This window comes from Chenopodium quinoa, unplaced genomic scaffold, assembly GCF_001683475.1.
Source record: "Chenopodium quinoa cultivar QQ74 unplaced genomic scaffold, ASM168347v1, whole genome shotgun sequence".
In the NCBI taxonomy this organism is placed as follows: domain Eukaryota; kingdom Viridiplantae; phylum Streptophyta; class Magnoliopsida; order Caryophyllales; family Amaranthaceae; genus Chenopodium; species Chenopodium quinoa.
Window position 1 is genome coordinate 678009 of NW_018745188.1, and position 15022 is coordinate 693030.

Consider the following 15022-nt stretch of genomic DNA (forward strand, 5'->3'; position numbering starts at 1 on the left):
ACCCGATCAGGCGGAGCTCGCCCAATCGGGTGCGCAACTAAGGTTCTGGGTTTCAGCATTATCTGCCCGATCGGGCGAGGCTTGCCCGATCAGGCGCGCCTTATTTGGCCGTCCCCTTCTTTCTTGCCTCACTTTCTTCTTCTTTCATCTTCTTCTCCATTACTTTCTCTCTCTAAAACCTCCATTTTTACACCTTCAAACTCACTTATTCTCAAGATCTTCTCCAATCCTTCCATCAAAACTCACTAATTTTTGCATATTTTTAATCCTTTCATCTTTCTCTACAATCTACACCTAATTTCTACCACTTTCTCTCAATTTTCTCTAAACCCTAAGAGAGAGAAAGTCATCAATTCCTAACTTTTCTAATAAAAAATGGCTCTCAAGAGATCAAGAACTGTCAGGGGGGAAAGCTCAAGGCAACAAGAGGCCAGAATTGACCCGGATTTGCAAGTTCCGGGATGGGAGAGGGTGGTCATCACCACCCAAGAGCAAAAACAAAGGATGATCAACCTCACTTCGAGGCAGGTAATTCCCACTCGTTTTATTCATCACCCCACCCTTATTAGATTAGGAATTGATAAGCATGTAGAAAAGTTGTTCAAGGGAGTTGGCATGAGTGGTTTCTTTAACATATGATGTTAGATTAACATTGAAAGAATTTGATAAACTTTTTGTGTTAAAATCGGATAGGCCACTTGAACTGCCCCAAGACAACATTGCCGTTGTCTATCAATCCCTTATGGGGGATCCTAATTTGAACCTCCAACATGCCAGGGGCAATTGGATACAACATCTCGTGCCAAAGCTTTGGCAACAGTTTGTTGGCCTTACCATTTTTGGAAGGCATGAACCCGCCAATGTTAGGCGGGATGAGCTTGAATTGCTAGGGTCATACATGATCCCTAGGAGTGAAAAGCTCAACATAGTCCATAAAATGGCCAACCACTTCCAACGGGTGGTCAATGCGGCCGAGGCGGGTAGGTCTAGGGTACCCATTTATTTTGGTGGCCTAGTTACACACATAGATGTCAAACACCTTAACTTTGTCCCTAACGATGACGGTAAGGTAGCCGACCCAACTATTATGGACCTACCCTATTTAGGTGGCCTTAATTGGATTAATGTCATGGGATATGAGACTTGGTGGGTGATTCAACGGGAATCGGGTAGGAGGGATAATGCTATCACTTTACCCAACCCCACCTTGACCAAGTTTGAGAAGGGGAAGCCTTCGTACACTTTCGAGATTAACGGTCAAGGTGATGTTCAACCACCTCACCCTTCACCTCAACCCCACCAATCTCCCATAGACCACTCACCTCATCACCATTCACCACACTACCCACCACCTCCACCCTTTACATATGATATTCCCACTTCCTCAACCAACTACAACATTGACCCCAACGCCCTTTATGACTTCTCGGTTTTTAGGATCTAATTAGATAGGATTGAAAGGGGGCAAGGGAGATTTGAGGGTATGGTTAGGGACTTGGACACTAGAGTAGGGTCTCTAGATAGAAGGGTGGGGTATGTGGAGAGGAATCTAGGGAGGGGTTTATACCTCATGTATGATGATTACGCCCGTCGGGGGCCGATTCACTTGTTCCCGATTGGTTCCAATATCCGCAAGGTGGTTATACGAACCCAAGTGCTTACGGTACCTATGTCGACTACTCATCGGTCCATGGTTATGGGACCGATGTACCTTTTGGTGGGCTTGGGGGGAATGTGGACCCTAACTACTTTGCAGGTGGTTCGGGTTATGGAGGTGGTGGCTCTAGCCATGGAGGAGCCGGTTCTAGCCACGGAGGGGGCTATTCGAGGATGGATGAGGATAAGGAGTAGGCTACACTCCCAAGTCAATGAGAGCATTGTTTGATTTGGCTTGGGGGGGTGTTCTTTCGCTTGGTAATTCTCTTCCTTTTCTCTTTTTATTTGCTTTCTAGTATAGTTTCTATTTCTTTCCTAGTGTAGTTTTTATTGCTTTCTTACATATGAAAAATACAAAAAAAATTCAAAAATAATAAAAAAAATTCAAAAATACGTTCCAATGAATTGTAAATCATGCTTCCCTGTGCCCCATTCTTGAGAAAATTTGTTTTGATTCTTGGTTATTGATAATGAGCATTGTGGATTTGTTGATCATGATTTGAAGTTTAATTGCTTGGATTCCTAAACATGAGTTAATTTTTCCAACTATTTGTGAATATAGTGCTTGACTAGTTGATTTGGTTAGGAAATGTGGGATAGTTCCATAATTCCTGGTATGTCAATGAATTTGAGTATTGATTTGCAACTATGAGTAGTGTTTCATGACTTATTATTATGCACATAAGGAGGACGAAGGCGTTCATTCTTTTAGGTAGCCTTCAGAGTATTAGATATATTTGTTCCCTTCTTGTTACCCATGTTGTTGCTTGTGCCCCTTTATTGTTTATTTAGCCACATTACAAGCCTATATGAGCCTCATTGGTTACTAGTCCCAAGCTTGGCTTGGGGGAGATATTAGTTAGTGAGGTGAGGGAGTTGTGGTGTGCACATTATTTGCACAATTTGGGAATAAAAGAAGAGTTATTTTTCTTTGATTTTTTATTGGAAACTATTGATATTGTGTTTCAAACTTGAAATTTCCAATACGAGTTAAAAAGAAAAAAAAAGAGTAAAAGAAAAAAAATTTAATGCTCGAATGTTCTGTTTGAAGGTTGTTCAAAGAAAAGAAAAAGAAAATGAGTTCAAGTTTGTTTTTTCACTCAAAGTTCTACATTATCATATTTTTATGAGTGATTATTGTAAGTGTTGGAATTGTTTATGATGATTAGAGTTGTATTTGTGGTTTTTGTTGGAGTTAGTTATGTTGATGGAGATGTATGATCATCATTTATTTTGATCATGGGTTTATTAGGATTTGGCTCCCTTAATGCATGGCTTTTCTCTCACATAATCCCAAATTTATCCTACCCTTTACCCTAGCCTTACATTACAAGCTTTAAAGACCTTCCGACCTTGTGCATAGAAATTATGTAAATGTGAAAGTGTTGTTTATCAATGCAAGTTATGACTTTGCATATTTCGAGTCGACTAGTAGGTTGAGCATTCATTGTTCTTATACACACGAGAGTGTGAGTTGGGAGGGCATTGTTCACATTAAAGGGGTTGGTTAGAGAGAGATCGAGTACATCTTTTACTCGCCACATAAATGAGAGTTGAGTGTGTGAGCACTAGTCTTGAATTCTATATGCTCTTGTGGTTTGCTCTACTTGACAATTGTTGGGGAGGTAGGGTGATTAGATGAATAACATTGATTGATGTTGAAGCATTTTCATTAGATTTTCCTTGAATCGTTGGTGCTTTATTTGCTTATTGGGGTGAAGTATGTTTCATATGTTCATTGATGAACTCTTTGCTTAGGGACAAGCAAAGGTTTGGCTTGGGGGAGTTTGATATGTCCATTTTATATAGTAATTTACCCCCGTCCCTTGGTCATAATTAGTAGTGTTTTTGGCTCTTTCGAGTCACTTTTATTACTAATTTGTGTTTTCTAGTGTTTTCGTAGTCTTTGTTGAGTTTTGTAGGAAATTGCACCTTTGGAGCATTTTCTCGGGTTTTTCATGGAGCGTCTACGGGAATTAGAAGTGCACGACCATCTTTGAAGCCCAAGGCCGGTTAGAGTCATCGAGCCGGTGATTAAGGGCTCGGTAATTGGGATCCCGAGGTATTTGGCCGAGAAATCAAGCCCAATCGAAGTCCGAGCCTCAAAGTGGAGCAAGGGCCCGATAGGGCAAGAGGTTGCACAATCGTGCGTGGCGCGGCGTTGGTGCTGTGCGTGCTTATAGCGCGCCCGATCGTGCGAGCGTCTAGCACGATCGGGCGATGCTGCGGAGAAGGAACGCGAAGGAAAAGGCGGGCCCGATCGGGCGGCCCTTTACCCGATCGGGCGCGTGTTTTTATGGAGCCTGATTAAGTTTAGTTTTAATTCTTGTTTTAGGAAACGTTTAAGTACGAGATTTGTACGGAATTTTGATTACCTTCTTTGTTAGACTTTCTCTCATTACTTAGAGTATTTCACTCTCTTAAATTCTCTCTCAACTTTTGTTCTTAATTTTTCCATTAATTCCAGATTTCTTTTTGGTAACAATTTCTTCTCTTTTAATTACCTTCTTTCTTAGACTTTCTCTCACTACTTACTTCTTTTATTATGCTTTTATTTATTTATTTGATTAGTTTAGTTATGATGATGTGTGAGTAGTTTTATTTCTAGGGTTTATGGGGATCTAATAAATGATATGAAGGGGTAATTTTGTGATTGTCAATTATCAATGCTTGGTTGATTTCCTATTGATTGATTTAATGCTATGCAATTAGGTTTGGCCAGATTTAATTGTATGAGTTTAGCCATATTAATTCGAGATTCGACATATGAGAATTGATGTTTAGGCTTAGTTTCAATAGGCGGATTAATTTATAAATGGTTAATTTGAGATTCGACAGATGAGATTTAATACCGGTAAATTAACTTTGTGATTATAATACGTAGCGAAAGCCCTTTATAATCTGGTTAACCAATGCTTGATGATTGCTCATTATGATTTGCCCTGGAATATTGTTTATTATTGAACCTATGCCCTAGGCCTTTTAATATTTGATTTTCTCCCTACTTTATTCCTTTCGACCTTATTCTCCGTAGTTTAGATATTATTCACAAAAATATTGGTTACTTAGATAATTTAGACTATAATAATTAATTAGGAATAGAAAGACCTGTTTCCCTGTTGAGTTTAACCCTACTTCCCTATCTACTTTAGTTAGAAGACTTAGGTAATTATTTTTGATTAGGGGATACGACTTTACCCTGTCAAAATTTGGTGCCATTGCCGGGGAAACGGTTCTATTTTTGTTTTCTAATTATATTTTTTTTGTAGTCTAGATTATCCCCTTTTGCCTCAGAGAACGTTAGTTCTTTGAGGCAATTCTCATATTAGTCTTTTCGTTCTTTGTTTATGCCTAGGTGTTCCAGATCAGGTTACATCGCATTCGACCCTGAGATCGAACGCTCTTTTCATAGGCAAAGGAAACTCTATAGACAAATTCTGGCGGATTCTGAGGAGGACAACAGTCGAAGAGATCCTCCCTCTGATTCTAGTGACACAAATATTCCTTCATATTTAGAATCAGAGATGACAGCCCAGAAGACAATTAGTGACTATTCGCAACCGAAGCTCACAGATTTCCCGCACCTTACTCCCACTCCGGCTCTAGATGTAGTTCAATTTAAAATCAAGCCCCAATTTATCACTATGACAGAGAGGAAGAAATTCAGTGGAGCTAAGGGTGAAGATCCTAATCTTCACATCGCAGATTTCTGCCAATATTGTAACACCATTAGACAAGCCGGGATTACCATTAGACAAGCATCCGTTGGGGCAAACCAGCGGACAACTTTATCTATATCCCACCCCAATGTGTGAGAATGGATAAAAAACTGACTGTAGGAGTTGGCAAATTGGACATTGAAATTTCGGGCTTAAACTCAGGAACTCTGCCGTTGACCCATTTAGCGGAGCCAGCAAGAGAAGATTGGTCGTTACCTATTTTCCAATTGCACCACTGTCGTAAAAGAGAATCCGCCTTAAGTAAACCACGCAAGCCATACGAATGACGACCAGAGAAGGTAGGGCCCCTGTGAAAGTTGTCGGAGAGAAAGGTCGTGCGTGCTGCAAAGGCCTTTGAGATAAGCAACTGCGGGTTGGAAAAGAGGCGCCACACCTGTTTCATTAGCAAAGCCTTGTTCAAGGAGGACACGCAACGAATACCCAAGCCTCCCATTCCTCGAGGAAGGTGCATCGTTTCCTTCTTAACCTAGTGCATACCTTTTACCTCAGAGTGCGCCCAGAAGAAGCGCAACAGTAGGGAATAAATTTTCCCAGTTACATAGGCCGGTAATTCATAGCAAGAAAGAACATGGGAAGCCATTGCAACAAGGATAAAATTAATAAAAATCAACTTCTGCGATTGAGAAAGTCGGATTGCATTTAAACATTTAATTCTTCCAATGATTTTGTAGATTAGGAATTGAAACTGGTCTTTCTTCTCACCAGCAAAGTCGATTGGATCTCCAAAATGGTGATCAAACATCTGAACATGTTTCGTTTGAAAAATAGCCCTAAAACCAGCTTGAGAAGAGGCAAAAATATTCGGGCTAAACTTAATCAAGGACTTAGACAAGTTGAGCTCTTCTCCCGAAATCTTAGTAAACCGCTGAATGATCTGTATGATATTAGTACAAGAAGCAGACGTAGCCCAAAAAAAGATGAGCGCGTCATCCGCAAAGAATAGATGTGAGATAACAGGGCTCGATCTGGACAACTTGATTCCTTAAAAAAGCTTTAAATCCTATCCCAAATGTAGCATACGAGAGAATATATCCATACAGAATAGGAAAAGATACGGAGAGATAGGATCACGTTGTCAAAGACCACACTGAGGTTTGAAGGTGTCCAAAGCATTACCATTTATCAAGGATTTATAAGACACCGTGGCCAGGCATTGTTGGATCATCTGTAACTGTAGGCGTCGCTCGAAGTGCGCCTACGTTAAAGCATGTGGTGAATATGCTTGGCACTCTTAGGAAGTGGGAATTGACATTACGATTAGGGACAAGGAAAGTAGGGAGCCGCCAACAAGTTTTTAAGGAACTTGTAAACCGTTCACGGATCATAAAAAAAGGCAACCACGATTAGGGACAATGATAGGCAACAACGATTGACCCTTGAAGGTTACACCCCATTCATAATCCATGAGATTACTAACTCCATATGGTTCAGAACCACGAAAGGAGGATCGGGGATGATGGTACGAAGTGAGTCATGGAGTCACATTCGCCCGTATTGGCCTCTACTCGATTCTTATAGTGAAAAATGATTCCTGCGATCTCAAAGGCATGCAAACAAAATATTCAATTTGCTCCAAACTATTATTAAGCTAAATTGGTTGAATATTAATGCAACATATTATTCTAAAATATTTGTGATCACTTGAATTAAATAACAAGATTAAAAAGGAACCGAAACCAGTTGTCCAAATTATCTTATTAGGCGTGATTTTCAATTACATATTCCCTTTAACATGCAAAATGGTGATCATAAACAATAATAGAATTACCATTAATAATGGAACCAATTCAACAATAATAATGTTAGTCAAATCAAATATAAAATTAACCTAATCATGATACTAGCAATATTAAAATAAAATAAAAGTAATTAAATTAATTAAATACTCACATTCTGCGCGTTCCTTTAAATTGCTACATCATGAATAAACTGTTAGTAATTTCAATAAAAAAAAATAAAGCAAATGAAAATTAAAGTAAATTAATATAGATTTGATTTGGTCCAAACCCTCAGTTATTTATACCTTTCACGCCTTGGTTTTAAATATAGAACTTTGGGTTTAGTATAGACTCCTTGGAGTGCTTAAGGGAGGAATGGTGTAATTAGGAATATAGGTTTAAGGCTTAGAATATGAGAGAGAGAGAGAGAAGAATTTTGGTGTAAAAGAGAGGAAGAGAGAAGGATTTGATGATCAAGTTTTTTGATGATTGAAATAGGGGTGATATGACCTCTATTTATAGGGAAAAAAGAGGGTCGAAGAATCAAGAAAAGATCGAGTTCGAATCGGATTAAAACTCTTGCGATAGACAACAATTTTTGTGAGTTTTGTTTTTATCATATCTTTTGATCCAGAAATCTGAATAAGATGAATAAGATATTGTTGGAAAGATATTGAAGTCTAATTTATAACCCAGTTAAAATCGGATTAAAATATTTTGTAGAAAAAAATATATGGCCGAAATATTGAGACGGTATCAGTTTTGGATAGAGTTTGACATTTTATTCATAACTTTTCCGTTATAGCTCGGAATTGATATTATAATATATCATTAGAAAGATAATTTCAAGGGCTATACAACCATATAAAATTTGGATAAAAACTATGAGGCAAAAAAATAATATCTGTCTATATTTGAACGTCTTTCAATTCGGAAAGAAATAGGACTTTCAAACAAAGGAGTTTTATTCAATTTCAAAATCTTTAATCTTATCTTTTCAAAATATATAATTAAGATCTTTTAGAAAGTTGTAGAAGATTCTAATTAATCCTAATTGGTTTATGAATGGGATTAAATAATTTGGACCCTACACGTGATCACTGGGTCGTAGGTAAGGTGGGCTTAGGTTTGGTTTGGGCTCAGTTTAATATTTTAGCGATAACTTATTCGTTATAACTCGGATTTGGGCTTATAATGTATTGTTGAAAAGCTATTTTCAATATCCATCCAAATATTCAATCATTGGACCCAGATTATGGACCAAAATAAACTGGGATAAATGTTTTTATAAAAAGGACATGAAATGAATAGTTTTAAAGGACACGAAATGAATTATTTTTGGTTTAAAGACACAAAAAAGCGAAAATAAGTTATGGTTTGGGGAAATGGGCTAGGAATTGGGTTGGTTTATGAAATGGAAATATGGATGTAACATGGATTTAAGCACTCCAAGATTAAATACTCAACCCGACCAATAATGGAGGTGAAAGGTTGTTCATCATCGGGTTTGGTTTTGGGGAGACATTTTTAGGTGTCTACATTAACCAGCGTGCTGGAAACCCATAGGCCTTTAAGACCTGTACAAGGAAACTCCAATGAACTCTGTCATAGGCTTTGCTCATGTCTATTTTGATCGACGCAAGCTAATTAGTGCCTGTTTTGGAACAACTGATTTTTTCCATTAGCTCATGGCTGAGAAGAATGTTATCCTCATTACACGGCCTTGAACAAACGCGTGGTTGGAGTTAGAAATGAGAAGGGGGAGATACTGGTGCAACCTAGCTACCAAGCATTTAGAAGCGCATTTGTAGACTGTGTTACAGAGGCTGATTGGCCGTAGATGGCCCATCTCAGTCGGATTACTAATCTTAGGAATCATAACCAGAAGGGACTGATTCCACTCCTTCAAGAGAAACCCAGTTTGAAAGAAACTTTGAATACCCGTAACCACTGAAGCTCCCACAACATCCCAGTGCGTTTTGAAAAATTCCACAGTTATCCTGTCTGGGCCTAGAGACTTACGGTTTCCTAACGAGAACATGGCAATACGGACCTCAGAATCCGTGAAGGGACGCTCCAAATTAAAAACTTGAGAGGAACTGAGCCGAGGAAGATCTAACTCACGGAGGACAGTATCTACCTCCGAGTCATAAGGAGGCATATAATCAGATTTAAAGGTTTTCTTGAGAGATTGCATAACTACATGCTGAACGTCCTTCTGCCCATGTTGTAGGACACCTAGTTCATCGACTAAGGAGGTAATCACATTTTTCTTTTGTCGAGTCTTGACCTCTAAGAATAGAAGTTTAGACGGGCTCTCTCCTTTTAGTATACAGTTTTTCTTACAACGCTGTCTCCAGAATTCGAGTTCTAATAGAATACTGTCTTTAGAAGTCACTATATTTGTCACGTAGAAAGAAGCATCCGCAATTGTGTGAATAGCCTCGCCCTCATTAGAAAGATCCTTTGAAAAGTTTTTCCAATCAACCCCCCAAAATTTCATATTGTTAAGACACCAACTCCTGATTAGTGACCTAAAATGCCCAGATTCTTAGAGAGAATGAACATGGGAGAGCCCGAGATGTTTCTTTGCCACGTAGAGAGGACAAATTTATGTATTTCTTGAAAGTTCATACACCAGCTGTCCAACTGATATGGTCGGTTGGAGTGTCTTTGAAACGGGGAGTCATCAAAGATAATAGCCGCATGATCTGAAATAAGGATTGGTTGATTGTGTAAGCGACTATCAGGAAAATTATCAAACCAATCAAAGGTCATGTAAGCCCGGTCCAAACGTTGTAAAATGAGTTGATCAGCATCTCGATTATTCGTCCAAGTGTAGGGTGGACCTTTAAAAGGAGTTGCAAGTAAACTCGACTGAAGTCTATAATCAATAAAGGAGTCCCACCCCTTAATGAGATTCGAACCCCCCCAACTTATCATAATGGTGCTCTATTTGATTAATATCCCCAATAATCAAGCAATTAGGAGCAATTAGGAGTAAATCTAAAATTAAACTCCACACTTAGGGTCTATCTTCTACTACAAGAGCACCATAAACAAACATCACACATTTACTATTTCCATTAGTAAGCTTTATATTATAAAGAACAACATATCTACAACCAAAAACACATGAGACATCATCCGAGCCATAACCAAAAACCACTAAACCTCCACTAGAGCCATCCGAATCAACCCCAAAAACCGAAGATGGACTAGTAAAACTAAGGAGGTTAGAAACTACAGAAACATAAACTTTAGTTTCAGAAAGAAAAAAAAAAGTTATGAACAAAAGAGTGCAACAACCAACACACATAAGGAATCTTAGGAGAACTTTGGTCATTTAGTCCCCGGCAATTCCATGATGTGATCTTCATAATTCCTTGGGGGGCTGTGAAGGGTCAGTCGCCAAACCAAAGGTGCTTGAGTGAACAGGTGAGAAGCTAGCAGAATTAGCAGAGGAGGCCACATGTAAGCCCGGTGAGGAGAACCCATCTGTGGTTTCCTTGTGAAGCTTATACGAAGAGGCGGTACTACATGGGCCTCCTTTCCTCTTGGAGCCCACTAAACCAAAGACACTACCAGTTGAGTAAGTTAACCCAGCAGAGGAGCCCCCAATTACTCCTAAATGGGCAGCAGTAGACACATCAGAGAAACTCTTCATTTTTTCGGCAGAACACACGGAGGAAGCAGGCAGTGTGAAGCCATTTTTGCTGTGAAAATTCAGAGCATTTATCTTGCGTGTTTTCTGTGACCAAGTTGATCCGAGGTACCCAAAATAAGGATCCTGATCATAAGATCGACATCTATGAAAAGGATGATGCCGCACCCTTTTAGGAGGCCACTCAGGAATTTCGTTCGAAATAGGCGAACCAGGAGAAGGCTCATTCTTGTGATAAGCATCAGAATTGGCGGGCGGGTGAGCTGCTATAGACGCATTGTTTTCCTATAACGAAAGAGACTCGAACATAGTATACGGGGTGGCATCAGCGAGGGAATCAGTTGCAGCCACTTGAACAATCGGGGGGGAGAGCGAATCTTGATCCGATTCATCTGTCAGGTAGCTATCCTCTAGCATTACTGAAATGCAAAACCCACCACCAAATTGAGAAGATGTGGTGGCATGAGAATTCCCAGACCGACTCCCTGAGAACGAAGCATAAGGATCACCATGAGGAATAGCAGCACGCGTAGCATCAGCGCTCATAGAAGCAGCGCGCATAGCTTCAACGCGATTTTCCTCAATAAACCTCAAAGAGGACGGATTGTGGTATGATTCAGGGGTAGATGGATCACTTTCAGAAGAAGAGCCCTGAGCATTCCCCTGTTCCGAAGCAGAGTTATAGACCGAGTAATTCTGAAGATGAATCAGCAACAACAATAAAGGAGTGAGACAAATACCCATTTTAGTAAACCCTGTTAATTGGAATAAACTCAGGTTCCAAATTATCATTGTCATCCCCACTCGGCTCAGGTAAATTAGTGTGACCACTTGGAAGATTATCTCGCCCCGGTCCATTCGAATCAGAATCTGAATTTTGTGGTTCATTTCCACCCTCCGAGTCCGAATTTTCCTCATCATGTTGATCGTTATTGTCTGGAGGGTCATGATTATCATCAGCATTATCATCATGATTGTCATCATCATTATCCAAGTCGTCATTATCCCCATTGTCACCGTCATTCCCCGAACTAATATCATCATACTGAAAGTCTTGCGCCAAGACAAAAAGATTAACTCTGGAATTCCTATTTGTGAAAACATCCTGAAGACCCTCAACCATATTAGTGTAAAAAGGTCTATTGTTTGCATTATAAAGGACCGTTAAGACCTGAGACTCAAAGGCTTCCAAACGAGATTTTATCCTTCTTGCAGCCACATAATCCGAACTATGACAAAACTCTCTAAAATGACCCACCAAGCCACATTTTTTACAGAATATAAACACTCCCTCATAGCGGAAATAGATCCAAATAGGGTCATCTTCTCCCTGAACAAAGCAGCCTGGAATTAATGGTTTCGAAAGATCAACAATCACCTAGCCCCTAAATTCTGGCTCGGCAAAAAGCCCCTCACCATCATATTCAAGCATTTCTACTGAACCTATGAGCTTGAGAGTTTCCACTGCCCACTCCGGGTCCAAAATCCCTAGCGGAAGGCCGTACACACGAATCCAAAGCCTCGTCAAATCAAAATTAACATTGGCCGGGACCGTATACCTATTACACCTACGAATATTGCAAATACGGGCATCCAAAACGAAAGTGTGTTGCTCAAGTAAAGCTTCTACGTCGGCCAAATTTGAGCATGCAAAAACATAATAACAACCAGTACGATGAACAACAATATTACCTCGTGAGAGCCATTGAGAATCGACCATCTATTGAACAAGTGCCCGACAAGGAGGAGTGGGACCAAAGAAACTTCCAATAACCGCTTTGTTCCAATCGATATTCGCAATATAATTCTCCAAAGGTTGATTTAAATAAACCCCGGATTGGTACACGGTCTAGCGATTAACATGAGCCATAACGAACACGACAACAAAGGACAAAGTAATTAAGAAGGGGATAGTTACAGAGCTTGGTTAAGAACAGAGGAGTAAGAGCAATAAATTTTGAGTAGCAGGACGAGTAAAGAAGGAAAAAGAAGTTAGAATTTGGTAAAACAAAAAATAAACTCCTTATATTTACTGCACTCGACACTAATCTAACACTCAGCCATGCATTAGTTCCAGGTGTCGGATCAAGGAATACAAAGAAATGACCATGTAAGAGAAGTGGGCCACAAGAGCTGTCCTTGAGCGCCAAGCAAACCTCACAGATGAGGAATTAAGATTAAAAAACCTCACTAAAAACCTGATTGAGTAGAAGAAAAGGGCCCTCACACCGAATCAGTAAGAGATAGGAGTAAAGAAAGCCTTAAAGAGAAGTAAAAATGGAATTAAAAGGAGAAAAACACCAAGAACAAGAGGTTAACCCTAGAACCCTAGGAACCGACAAAGGTATTTTCTTGAGAGGAAAAAGACCTGCTTGCTTGGATTTCCGATTCCACATTCATTTTTAGACTATATTTTAGAGGTACCTTCGTGTTCTTGTGTTCAAATAATGGACAACAATTAGAATAATTAACTTCTACTCCTAATGTGTAAAGAAACTTAAGACGGGTATATTTCATTTAGCTATTCAAATTTTTCCAAAATTTTCAAATGCTTAAAATATGTCTACAGAGTAGAGAAGCATCCGCTCACATTGATTTACTGCTACTGACTGTGAAGAGTGTGCACGAGATAGTGCTACTTGAATTAGTTGAACCATAAGCCCAATTTTAGGAAACTAATGTCGATCCTCTCCAATGGTGAGACTCAAGTGAATATTTATAGAAGAGAGAGAGTATTTTTTGCAATGTATACCAATAAGTTGTTATCTAAACTTGGCAATTACAAAAGAAAGTTTCTAAGTTTAAATACTCAACGTTGAGTCTCATTTGACAAAAAGTATGGGCCCACTGTCAATATTCTAATATATTATGTAATTTAATTAAGTTTTACTTTTTTTTTTAAATCTTACAATATTTGATATTAAAAAAGAAATGGATTTAGTGAGCCATAAATTGAAAGTGGCATTTGTATATTTTAGACAATCTCACCATTGAAAATTAGGCAACACATGAGCTGCTAAATTGAGAAGTGGGTATGTGTAGGAAACATGTCAAGTCATCCCACATTGAGCCCAACTATGATCATACACTTAAGCATGGTGGCGTCGAAAGGGTAGAAAGTTAGAGCAAAAGAGTCGCCAACAAGTTTTAGAAACATGTAAACCGTTCACAGGGTAAAGGTTACACCCCTTAACGATCCAGTAGATCGTTAACTCCAATATGTCTGGAACAATGACTGGAAGTTCAGGGATGAACGTACAAATCCAAACTAAAAGAGATTGAACCTGCCCTAATAATAGGCCTCTACTTTATTTTTCTCGTATTCATGTGCGCTTTCTGAATAACATGCAATCAATATATTTCCCTTAAACTTGTTTAATCTATGTTTGTTGAATATTAATGCACAAATAAATTTATTATTGGTGATCACTTGAATTATAATCAAATTAACGACCCTAAACAAGATTATTAATTGTCTTATTAAGCGTGACTTCAATATTAGGAATCAATAAAACAATTAAATAAATATCCTAATATGGTACTTGGAAGAAATAAAACATCCTAACATGATACTAGGAATCAATAAAATAATCTAAAAATGATTTCTATATCAAAAGAATCAATAAAACAATTAAATTACTTACTTCGATGCATCGTACCTCTTTCTAATAACAAAATACACCCATTAGTAATTTCAAGGAAAAGAATAAATCAAACAATTAAATCGGGTAAGACAAGAAATATTTTCTTAAATAGGGTAAGACAAGAAACATTTTCAAGCCTCATCCAAGTACACTATTATTGGACCCATATCATGGACCAAACTAAACTAGAATTCACGCTATTCTTAAATAGGGTAAGACAAGAAATATTTTCAAAAACGGAAAGAAGAGATGTTTTAATAAAAACATACTCATCACTAGACTTTTCACACTTTCACTTTTTTCGATAATAAAATTACATGAAATGTATTCATCATTGGGTTTGGTTTTGTGAGACACATTTGGGTGTCTATAGAAGGCCACACTTTGACTGAGTTATGAGAAACTTATGTTTCAAAAACAAAAGTCAAAGTAGCGATAGGGACGGAGAATGATTCAGAACGTTCGGCGATCCTAAATCATTCTTGTAACGCCGATACCTGCAAACTAGCATTAGTTAAACAGATAAGAGAGTTAAGAAACCCGTATCTTGCACCGTCGAGCACACGTCTCGGAGGGTAATCGATTTGTTGCTACATTTGA